Source organism: Mercenaria mercenaria, chromosome 18 (assembly GCF_021730395.1).
Source record: "Mercenaria mercenaria strain notata chromosome 18, MADL_Memer_1, whole genome shotgun sequence".
In the NCBI taxonomy this organism is placed as follows: domain Eukaryota; kingdom Metazoa; phylum Mollusca; class Bivalvia; order Venerida; family Veneridae; genus Mercenaria; species Mercenaria mercenaria.
The window spans coordinates 35,674,073-35,686,125 of NC_069378.1; positions in this window are offsets into that span (position 1 = coordinate 35,674,073).

The following is a 12,053-nucleotide window of genomic DNA, read 5'->3' on the forward strand; positions in this document are numbered from 1 at the left end:
AGAGGAAGTCTAATGAAGAAGCAACAAGTGGTTCATTTAAAAGATTTTTATGTGGCCCAACCCCTTTGGGCGGCATGCAAAGTCCGAACGTTGTTAGTCCAGGTTTCATATCTGTAACCCCATCCATCAAGGGATTTTAATATCACTTGGCACAAATTTTCCCCATTATCTTACAATATGTCGTGCACAAAACCTAGCTCAAAGAAAATGGTCACGCAGGTCAAACATCAGTAGGGATTTTTTCCTGTATGGTCAATAACTCGTCAATGAAGGGATTTTAATATTACTTGGCACAAATGTTTTCCATAATAGGACAATGTCTTGCGCAGTTACAGAACCCTCATCCCTAACTCAAAGGTCAGTAGTGATTTTTTGTTTGATCCACAACACCAACGACATCCTTTAAAGGATTTTAATATTTGTTTTTTCCCGTTTGTTCCATTACTCTGTCATCCTTAGAGATTCTAATATTACCTGGCACAAATGTTTGCCATAATACAATGTGTCGTGCACAACACCCAGGCCCCTAGCTCAAAGGTCAAGGTCACATTTGGTCAATAGTTTTGTTTTCTGGTCTGGCTCTGTCATTCTCCAAGGGATTAAGGTCTAGAATCAGATTCTAGAGGTTTTTATCTTCACCCCTAGACAATTCCTTTTATGAAAGGATAATAGATTTTTGTTTTTGTTGGGTTAAACGTAGCACCGACACAATTATAGATCATATGGCGACTTTCCAGCTTTGATGGTAGAGGAAGACACCAGGTGCCTCTCCGGGCATTATTTCATCACGAGCGGGCACTTTGGTAGAACCAGCTGGATTGCTTCCTCACATGAAGATTTCAACGCCCCGAGTGAGGCTCGAACCCACATTGGTGAGGGGCAAGTGATTTGAAGTCAGCGACCTTAACCACTCGGCCATGGAGGCCCCAAAAGGATTATAGAATCCAGGGGGGTTTGAGGGACAATGGGGATAAGATCTATCATCTTTATGCTCCCGGAAGGGCGAGCATGTAGTTGCCACTTTGTCCGGAGTATAATTTGAAACTTCACATAATCAGGCATTTGAGAGAAGTGCAGTGTCAAAGAATCATAAGTCTACCTTAGCTAGATTTTGAATTATCTCCCTTTATTATACAAAATAAGGCTTGTCCGGAGCATTAATTGAAAAGTATTAATGGCATTTCATTGAAACTTCACAAAATGATAGAGGCAAAAATTACACTTGATGATATGTCCCTTGCTTAATTATCTCCCTTTATTCAGTTTTATTATCTTCATTTTTTAGTTCCACTATCGGAGAATAGGGGGGCTATTCTACTCGCCCCTGCGTCGGCATGACCTTTCTTGGTTAAAGTTTTTCGGCAACCTTTATTTTTCTGTCATATCTTTGTTACTATTGCTTATATCTTACTGTAACTTTACATAAACATTGTCAAGTATACAAAGTATGTGTAGGGGTTGAGCCCATTATACCCAAGGTCAAGGTCACCAAGGTGTTATACTTAGGTTATTTTTAAGGTTAAAGTTATTCGGTAACCTTTGTTTTTCCGTCATATCTTTGTTAATATTGATTATATCTTGCTGTAACTTCACATAAACATTGTCCAGTATACAAACAAAATATGTATAGGAGCTGAGCCCATTATACCCAAGGTCAAGGTCACCAATGTGTTATACTTCAGTTATTTTTAACGTAAAATTTTTTCGGCAACCTTTGTTTTTCTGTCATATCTTTGTTAATATTGCTTAGATCTTACTGTAACTTTAAATAAACATTTTCCAGCATACAAACAAAGTATGTACAGGGGCTGGGCCCATTATATCCAAGGTCAAGGTCACCAAGGTGTTATACTTCAGTTATTTTTAAGTTTAAAGTTTTTCGGCAACCTTTGTTTATCTGTCGTATCTTTGTTATTATTGCTTATATCTTACTGTAAGTTCACATAAACATTGTCCAGCATACAAAGTATGTGCAGGGGCTGGGCCCATTATACCCATGGTCAAGGTCACAAAGTTGTTATACTTGGAATTATTTTCATGTTAATTTTTTTCGAAAGCTTTGTTTATAGACATATCTTTGGTACTTCGAAAGATAATGACATGAAATTAAAAATATTTCTTTATAATCATCATCTGCATGTGTGGTTACAAATCCCATAACTCTAATTGTATTTTTGACAGAATTATGCCCCTTTTGTACTTAATTTTTTTTTGCAATCTTCGCTTTCTGGATATAACTTTAATGCAATAGAAGATTTAATAAAAGATTTGAAACTTAAAATGTATCTTTATCCTCATCATCTGCATGTGTGGTAACAATCCCTATAACTCTGATTTATATTTTTGACCAAATTATGCCCCAATTTCATTCTTAGTTTTTAACAAACTTCGTTTTCTGGACATAACTGGTACTACATGTATATTAGATGACTTGAAACTCAAAATATATCTTTACCATCATCATCTGCATGTGTGGTAACAATCCCAATAACTCTAATTTGTGTTCTTGACAGAATTATGGCCCTTGGTGTATCTTCCTTTTAAAGTAGAGGTCTCTTATTGAGACATGTATTCATTTTACTGTCAAATCCCCGAATAGCGGAGCATGCTGTCTTACAGACAGCTCTTGTTTGGTTTCTAATAAGTTATTCCCCATATTGGGACAAGCACATGCATCTGGGAGCATCATTTGGTTTTACTGATTCGTTTTTTAGCTCACCTGTCACATAGTGCCAAGGTGAGCTTTTGTGATCACCCTTCGTCCGTCGTCAGTCCGTCCGTCAACAATTTCTTGTCTGCACAATAGTGGTTTCATTTATAATTTTATTTTAACCAAACTTGCACACAACTTGTATCACCGTAAGATCTCGGTTCCTTTCTTGAACTGGCCAGATCCCATTATGGGTTCCAGAGTTATGGCCCCTGAAAGGGCCAAAATTAGTTATTTTGACCTTGTCTGCACAATAGCAGCTTCATTTATGATTTGATTTTTACCAAACTGGCACACAACTTGTATCACCATAAGATCTTGGTTCCTTTCTTGAACTGGCCAGATTCCATAATGGGTTCCAGAGTTATGGCCCCTGAAAGGTCCAGAATTAGCTATTTTGACCTTGTCTGCACAATAGCAGCTTCATTTATGATTTTATTTTAACCAAACTTGCACACAACTTGTATCACAATAAGATCTTGGTTCCCTTTTTGGACTGGCGAGATTCCATTATGGGTTCCAGAGTTATGGCCCTGAAAGGGCCAGAATTAGCTATTTATACCCCCACCAAACATGTTTGAGGGGGGTATATAGGAGTCAGTTTTGTCGCGTCCCGTCCCGTCGCGTCCCGAAATCTATTATCTCAGTTATTACCAAATGGATTTGATTCAAACTTAAAATACATGTTCCACCTTATCACCCACATCATGTGACACAAGGTGCATAACTCTTGACACCAAGTTTTCATGAATTATGTCCCCTTTTACTTAGAATTTAGGGTTAATTTTGCTGTATTTTCACTCTATCTCAGTTATTACTAAATGGATTTGATTCAAACTTAAAATAGATGTTCCACCTCATCACCCACATCATGTGACATAAGGTGCATAACTCTGACACCAATTTTTTTTATGAATTATGCCCCTTTTTACTTAGAATTTAAGGTTGATTTTGATGTATTTTTACTATATATCAGTTACTACTGAATGGATTTGATTCAAACTTAAAATAGATGTTCCACCTCATCACCCACATCATGTGCCAACATCATGTGACACAAGGTGCATAACTCTGACACCAAGTTTTCATGAATTATGTCCCCTTTTACTTAGAATTTAAGGTTAATTTTATTGTATTTTCACTATATCTCAGTTATTACTAAATGGATTTGATTCAAACTTAAAATAGTTGTTCCACCACACCACCTACATCATGTGACATAAGGTGCTTAACTCTGACATAAATTTTTTATGAATTATGTCCCCTTTTACTTTAAATTTAAGGTTGATTTTGATGTATTTTCACTATATCACAGTTATTACAAAATGGATTTGATTCAAACTTAAAATAGATGTTCCACCTCATCACCCACATCATGTGACACAAGGTGCATAACTCTGACACCAATTTTTCATGAATTATGCCCCTTTTTACTTAGAATTTAGGGTTAATTTTTATGTATTTTCACTATATCTCAGTTACTACTGAATGGATTTGATTCAGACTTAAAATAGATGTTCCACCTCATCACCAACATCATGTGACACAAGGTGCATAACTCTGACACTATTTTTCTTGAATTGTGTCCCCTTTTACCTAGAATTTAAGGTTAATTTTGATGTATTTTCACTATATCTCATTCTGATTGGCTTAGAGCCAAAGGGAAGTAACCTTTTTTTAACTTTTGTATGGAGTTTCTTCACCTTAAATTCCAGGAATTAGTCTATTTTTAGAAATCCTATTTTTAGATTTTCAATATTTTAGGTATTTTTCTAACTTTTTTTTTATTGTAAGTCCTATGTAAAAAGTAAATACATTTTTCTGTGGTAACATGGGTCGGTAAGACACTTTTTTGTATTCACTTTTAGTGTATCTCTAATATTAGAGATTTAATATATTTACTAGTATTACTATACTAGTATTATACTAGTATTACTTACATGTGGAAGCCCAGGATGAAGTACTCCAAAGACTAAGTATTTTTAAGATTTCTTATGGTTGCCATTCTTCTGTGACAAGACCGTATGGTGGGGGTATGAGTCACTCCTGTGACAGTTCTAGTTTGACCTTGTTTGCACAATAGCAGCTTTATTTATGACTTGAATTTAACAAAACTTGTGTCACCATAAGATCTTGATTCCTTAGTTGAACCGGCCAGATCCCATAATGGGTTCCAGAGTTATGGCCCCTGAAAGGGCCAAAATTAGCTATTTTGATCTTGTCTGCACAATAGCAGCTTCATTTATGATTCGATTTTAACCAAACTTGCACACAACTTGTATCACCACAGCATCTTGGTTCCTTTCTTGAACTGGCCAGATTTCTTTATGGGTTCCAGAGTTATGGCCCCTTAAAGGTCCAAAATTTGCTATTTTGGCTTTTGCAGCCATTTAGAGACTTCATTTATGGTTTTATTTGATACAAACTTCCAAAATAACTTCAACAACAATAATTCTTGGATTCCATGACAAATCAGATCCAAGCGTAGGTTCAGAGTTATTTTTATATCTGATTACCTCCCCTGATTGTTATCAAAATGGATTTATATCGGTAAGTACTTATAGGACTTATTTGAAGTTTCATTATTGTCATTAGTTGGACTGAGCCAATCAGGGTAGATAAGTATGGACTGATTTTTATGTGACATTACCTCCCTTTATTTCAAATTAAAATGGGTATATCTCCATAACTAATGAAGATACTGATCTAAAATTTCATTTATGTCAACAGATTTATTTGGCAGATCCTTCTTTTGTTCACTTACAATAAATTTTTTTAATTACTTTCCTTTTACATTACTATAAACAGCTTGTATTTAGTAACTTTTTTATTATTGGCCGTAGGGAAAAAACCCCCAAGACCACTTTTCTGTGGTATAACATGGATGGTACCTCCAATTTTTAGGTGTATTTTGACATATCTGTACCTTGCCTTGTAAGAATTTTTTTTTCTTTTTGATGAAATTTCTTCCCTTTGTTGTTACTGTCTTTTGGACTTAGATATTTTTTCTGAGGACCTTCTTGTTCTCAAGTGCAATGATAACAGGTGAGCGATATAGGGCCATCATGGCCCTCTTGTTTGAAGTTTCCATCATTTTTTGTCAAGCCCGCTTGCGGTGTACTCGACAAGTCACCACTTTTGGCAGTTTAGTGTATATGCGTGCGTCCGTCCGATATTCTCCGGACCATAACTTTGACATGCATGGAGCAATCTTGTTTATATTTGGCATGAATGTTAACCTCAATGAGAAGGAGTGTCATGGGCAAACCCCATGTTTCTATCTCAAAGGTCAAATTGAAGTTTGTCCGGAGCATTTCTTAATGCATGGTTGGATTTTGATGTAACTTGGCATGTATGTTCACAATTATAAGACGGAGTGTCATGCACAAGAACCAGGGCTAAGGTCAAGGTCACACTTAGAGGTCAAAGGTCAGATACAAGAATGACTGTCCAGAGCATTTCTTTTTCATGCACTGAGGGATTTTGATGTAACTTGGCACAGTTGTTCACCATCATGAGACAGTTTCATGCACAAGAACCTAGAATTACTTCACTTTGTTGTTACTATAAATAGCTTATACAGTAACTTTTTTATTACTGGTCGTAGGGAAAAATCAAGACCACTTTTCTGTAGTACAACATGCATGTTGCATCCAATTTTGAGGTGTATTATGACCTATCTCTACTGGTAAGGATTTTTGAGTGCACTTAGTGTCCTGTGCAACTCCGTCCTCATGACAGCTGGCAGGCTAGACATGTTGCCTGTGGGCATATTGTCTTTGTGTAAATCCCAATTCTGTATCCCTTTCAGGTGATAATGTTTTTATAACAAGAAAACAGAAAATCCATTTTTGAACACAATGATCGAGATTTCCATTGCTTTTAAGTTATACCCCATAGCTTCAATAATTCCTTATTGTATTTTTTACAATTGAACATTGTTTCTGCAGCTTGAATCATCAAATGAAGTAAAGCAGAATATGGTCTGGAGAAGCTGCCTTCATGTTGGGTGACATACTTGTAGGTAAATCATCAAAAGAAGTAAATTGGACCTTGTTTTAACATTACCCTTTTTTGTGACAGCAAGACACCCCAGTCTCATATTAGGTGGATTTCTACAAATATTACACAAGTGATCATTGACAAGCTTCATTATGCATATTATAGGCATTTTCAGTTTTACTATTTCCGCATGGTCATGTGGTGGGAGATATATATTTTTTGGAAAAACGATCTCCAGTTATTTTGTGTATTTCTGTAGCAGCAATACCACAAGCTGAACGAAGTCCTGCAAACAACTGGATCTTTTCCTCGTTTCCTTTCTGCAAACATTTCCTTGAACTGATCCTTACGCAAACTAGTTCTTTCAGAATCGGACACTGAATGTTTCCCTGAACTGATCCTTACGCAAACTAGTTCTTTCAGAATCGGACACTGAATGTTTCCCTGAACTGATCCTTACGCAAACTAGTTCTTTCAGAATCGGACACTGAATGTTTCCCTGAACTGATCCTTACGCAAACTAGTTCTTTCAGAATCGGACACTGAATGTTTCCCTGAACTGATCCTTACGCAAACTAGTTCTTTCAGAATCGGACACTGAATGTTTCCCTGAACTGATCCTTACGCAAACTAGTTCTTTCAGAATCGGACACTGAATGTTTCCCTGAACTGATCCTTACGCAAACTAGTTCTTTCAGAATCGGACACTGAATGTTTCCCTGAACTGATCCTTATGCAAACTAGTTCTTTCAGAATCGGACACTGAATGTTTCCCTGAACTGATCCTTATGCAAACTAGTTCTTTCAGAATCGGACACTGAATGTTTCCCTGAACTGATCCTTATGCAAACTAGTTCTTTCAGAATCAGAGACTGAATGTTTCCCTGAACTGATCCTTATGCAAACTAGTTCTTTCAGAATCAGAGACTGAATGTTTCCCTGAACTGATCCTTAAGCAAACTAGTTCTTTCAGAATCAGAGACTGAATGTTTCCCTGAACTGATCCTTAAGCAAACTAGTTCTTTCAGAATCAGAGACTGAATGTTTCCCTGAACTGATCCTTATGCAAACTAGTTCTTTCAGAATCAGAGACTGATCCTTATGCAAACTAGTTCTTTCAGTTCTTTCAGAATCAGAGACTGAATGTTTCCCTGAACTGATCCTTATGCAAACTAGTTCTTTCAGAATCAGAGACTGAATGTTTCCCTGAACTGATCCTTATGCAAACTAGTTCTTTCAGAATCGGACACTGAATGTTTCCCTGAACTGATCCTTATGCAAACTAGTTCTTTCAGAATCAGAGACCTTATGCAAACTAGTTCTTTCAGAATCGGAGACTGAATGTTTCCCTGAACTGATCCTTATGCAAACTAGTTCTTTCAGAATCAGAGACTGAATGTTTCCCTGAACTGATCCTTATGCAAACTAGTTCTTTCAGAATCAGAGACTGAATGTTTCCCTGAACTGATCCTTATGCAAACTAGTTCTTTCAGAATCAGAGACTGAATGTTTCCCTGAACTGATCCTTATGCAAACTAGTTCTTTCAGAATCGGACCCTCCCAAGACTGAATACTTCCCTGAACTGTTCTCTTGCATACTGGGTACTTATAAACCCATAAACTTATAAAGCAGAAACTAGTTTACTTAAGGCAGATCTGCACATTTGATAAACGGAAGTGATGGTGTTGGTGTAACGTCATTTATCCAGAAAATGTAGAATATAGCCGGGATTCGGTTTATGGAAATTAATGGCAACCTGTTAGTACATTTATTCCAATGGCACTCTTAAAATATGATACACGTTACATAATACAAAATAATGTCTTAAAACTAGCGTGAATGTGCAATTTAATTTTATTTAACCACATTATAGGTCATATTTACAACTGAGAAGTTTGTAGAAAAATTTCTATTCGCAAAAATGTTATGAAAGTTATAATTTTCCCATAGACTTCCATTATGAAAAATTGCCTGCTGTCCAAATTTTTCAATGAAGTTTTCAATACTTAATCAGTGTAATCAAATTCTACATTATAGCAAAAATTTCAATCCCAACATGCAGAACCTTATATAGGACAAAGAAATGGATTTCAATGACATTTTGTAGTATAATTGTTTCTATAAAAAAATTGATTCCAATAAACATTTTTGTTATTTGTATTGTATACAACTCTCATTACCTGTATGGCATTTTCATGTATATGTAACATTGCAGAATAACACATGCATTGACCCTGGGGTTAGGGTTTGTGTGTTATTACTGAATTAACACCAGAAGGAAGTAATTCCATCTTTTTATATGTCTCAATGAAGCAGTTTTCATTTCTTCAAAATTTTGTTAAATAAGTGATACATGCTTCCCTCAAAAGTAAGAAATTTATCTCCATTTTATGAATATCACTGCTAATGGACTCTGCATTGACACAACACTTTGTTCTCCTTAACAATTTGATAAATAAGTGATACATGCTTCACTCAAAAGTAAGAAATTTATCGCTATTTTATGAATATCACTGCTAACGGACTCTGCATTGACACAACACTCTGTTCTCCTTAACAATTTGACAAATCAGTGATACATGCTTCCCTCAAAAGTAAGAAATTTATCTCCATTTTATGAATATCACTGCTAATGGACTCTGCATTGACACAACACTTTGTTCTCCTTAACAATTATGTCTCCCACCACACAGTGGTGTGGGAGACATATTAATTTACTCCTGTCTGTGTGTGTGTGTGTTGGTCACAAAGCTTGTCTGCACTCTAAGTCAAACATTTCTCACCTGATCTTCACCAAACTTGAACAAAATGTGTCTGACCATAAGACCTCGGCCAAGTTCGATAACTAGCCAAATCGGCCCAGGCACTTGAATTACCGAAAAATCCTCTGAGCGCATGCACTTTCGTGGACCCAAAACGTACCCTATACTACTTTTATTAGTAGTATAGGGTGCGTTTTTGGTGTAAGAAAGCACATGCGAAAGTAGTATAGGGTACGTTTTGGGTCCAAGAAAGCGCATGCGCATGTGCTCTAAGTAAACAGTATATAAAGACTGACTTACTATTTAGATGATTAGGCAATTGTGGGAGACATGCACTTTTCTCAAAAGCATCTCTAGTTTGATGAATAAAAGTGACACATGCTTCCCTCAAAAGTAAGAAATTTATCACCATTTTATGAATATCACTGCTAATGGACTCTGCATTGACACAACACTTTGTTCTTAACAATTTGATAAATAAGTGTGATACATGCTTCCCTCAAAAGTAAGAAATTTATCGCCATTTTATGAATATCACTGCTAATGGACTCTGCATTGACACAACAGTGAAATATACACATGAATACAAAAATGATACAGGATTCAACAGTGTGTGAATGTCTCAGCTAAACCAATCAACTGCTTCAATTAAGAGACTGAAATTACCAGCAAGTAGATTGATATGTGCTTGGAGTTTACTCAGGGCTTGGGGACATAATCAAACAAGAGCATCTCATACGGGTGCCATATCGCTCGTCTGCAAGTGCTGGACAACATGTAAGAAAATAGTTATAGTTCAGTTATAAGTACAAAAAGGGCCATAATTTTGACCAAAATGCATATCAGAGTTATGGTTAATGGCCTATGATGATAAACAAGTGTGCAAAGTTTTAAAGCTGTAGCTTTTGAAATAAGGTGAGTTTAAACAAAAATTTTAACCAAGAAACTCAAATATTCTAAGTACAAAAAGAGCCATAATTCTATAAAATGCAAATCAGAGTTATGGTTCTTGGTTTACACAGTCAACTAATGATGATAAACAAGTGTGCAAAGTTTCAAAGCTGTACCTCTTGTACCTTTTGAAAAAAGGGGGGCCTAAACAAAAAAATTACCCAAGAAATTCAATTTTTTTAAGTACAAAAAGGGCTATAATTTTTGGTCCGAGAGCTCACGGACTTTTATTGCAACAATTGAGGCCAAAAGAAGTTTATACATTTTTGGAAACAATATTTCATATCCTCCATGAAAACCCATTTCTTAAGTGTCAAAGCCGTGCCTATCTATATTTTGTTCACTTATGTTTGTGATATGGGAGGTTAAACGCACTTGTAAAAATTTAGGGGGCAGGGTAAAGTTTACGTCTACCAGTTTTTCACTGTTTAATTACAGTAGCTATTTGATTGTCAGTAAATGTATATATGTCAACCGATGTCAGCAAACAGAAATTCATCAAAAAGGAATGAAGGGCAAACTTGATATTTAAGGTCAAAGGTCAAATTTATGTACAAATCACAAAAATTGGCATATTTCAAATTTATTTTCTTCTTAAAAATTAGTTTGTTATCATAGGTTACTCAGCTTTATATATATAATGTGCATATATCAGTCAAAGTCAGAAATGCAAATCTTGTTGCAAAACGTCAAAGTCAACCCTGATAATTGAAGGTCAAAGTTCATTTTCATGCAAAAATATGAAAAATGTTACAGTTACTTTTTCTAACATTTTTGATATGTATTCACATTGTTAGTCACCGAAGTTAATTTGTTTTAATGTCTGTATGTCAGGCAAAGTCAGCAGTGCAAAGGTAATCACAAAACTGCCAAGGGTAAAGCTTATATCAAAGGTCAAAGGTCAAATTTTTGTGAAAAATTGCATAAATAGCTTTCTGTTTGAAATATAAATGCTATTTCATATCATTATTTGTAATTGCACATAATTTATTTTAATGTATATATGTCCCACAATGTCAGTTATAAAGATATCGACTAAAATAAGACAAGTTCAAATGTGATATTAAAGGTTAAAGGTCACTTTCAAGTAAAAGAATGAAAAAATAGCTATTTAACATTTCTTCTTGTTAATGGTATTTTGTCGATATTAATCAACAATATCAGTTCATTTTAATGTATAAAAAGTAGGTGATGTCTGGTATGCACATGTTATACCAAAACATTCAAGGTCAACCATAATTTCAAAGGTCAAAGGTCAAAAAAAGTGAATAAAATGTTGCAATAATATCACCTGTTTGTAATATTTTTCATTGTTTAAAAGTATTTGTTTTGCCATTTTAGTAACTGATCGTTTTTCGTTTTACTGTATATATGTCAGACGATGTCATGGAAGAGAAAATAAGTCAAGGTCGAACCTGGTATTAAAGGTCAGAGGTCATTTTTATGTAAAAGATCAATTTGTAGCATACTTACTCATTACTTTCTTCAAAAATATTAGCTCTTGTTAGAATTTTCTGTTGGCAATTAATTTTAATCTATACATGTCAAGCAAGGTCAGGAATGTAGGTCTTATCCAAATAAGGCAAAGCAAAACCTATTTTCAAAGGCCAAAGGTCAAATTTGCGTG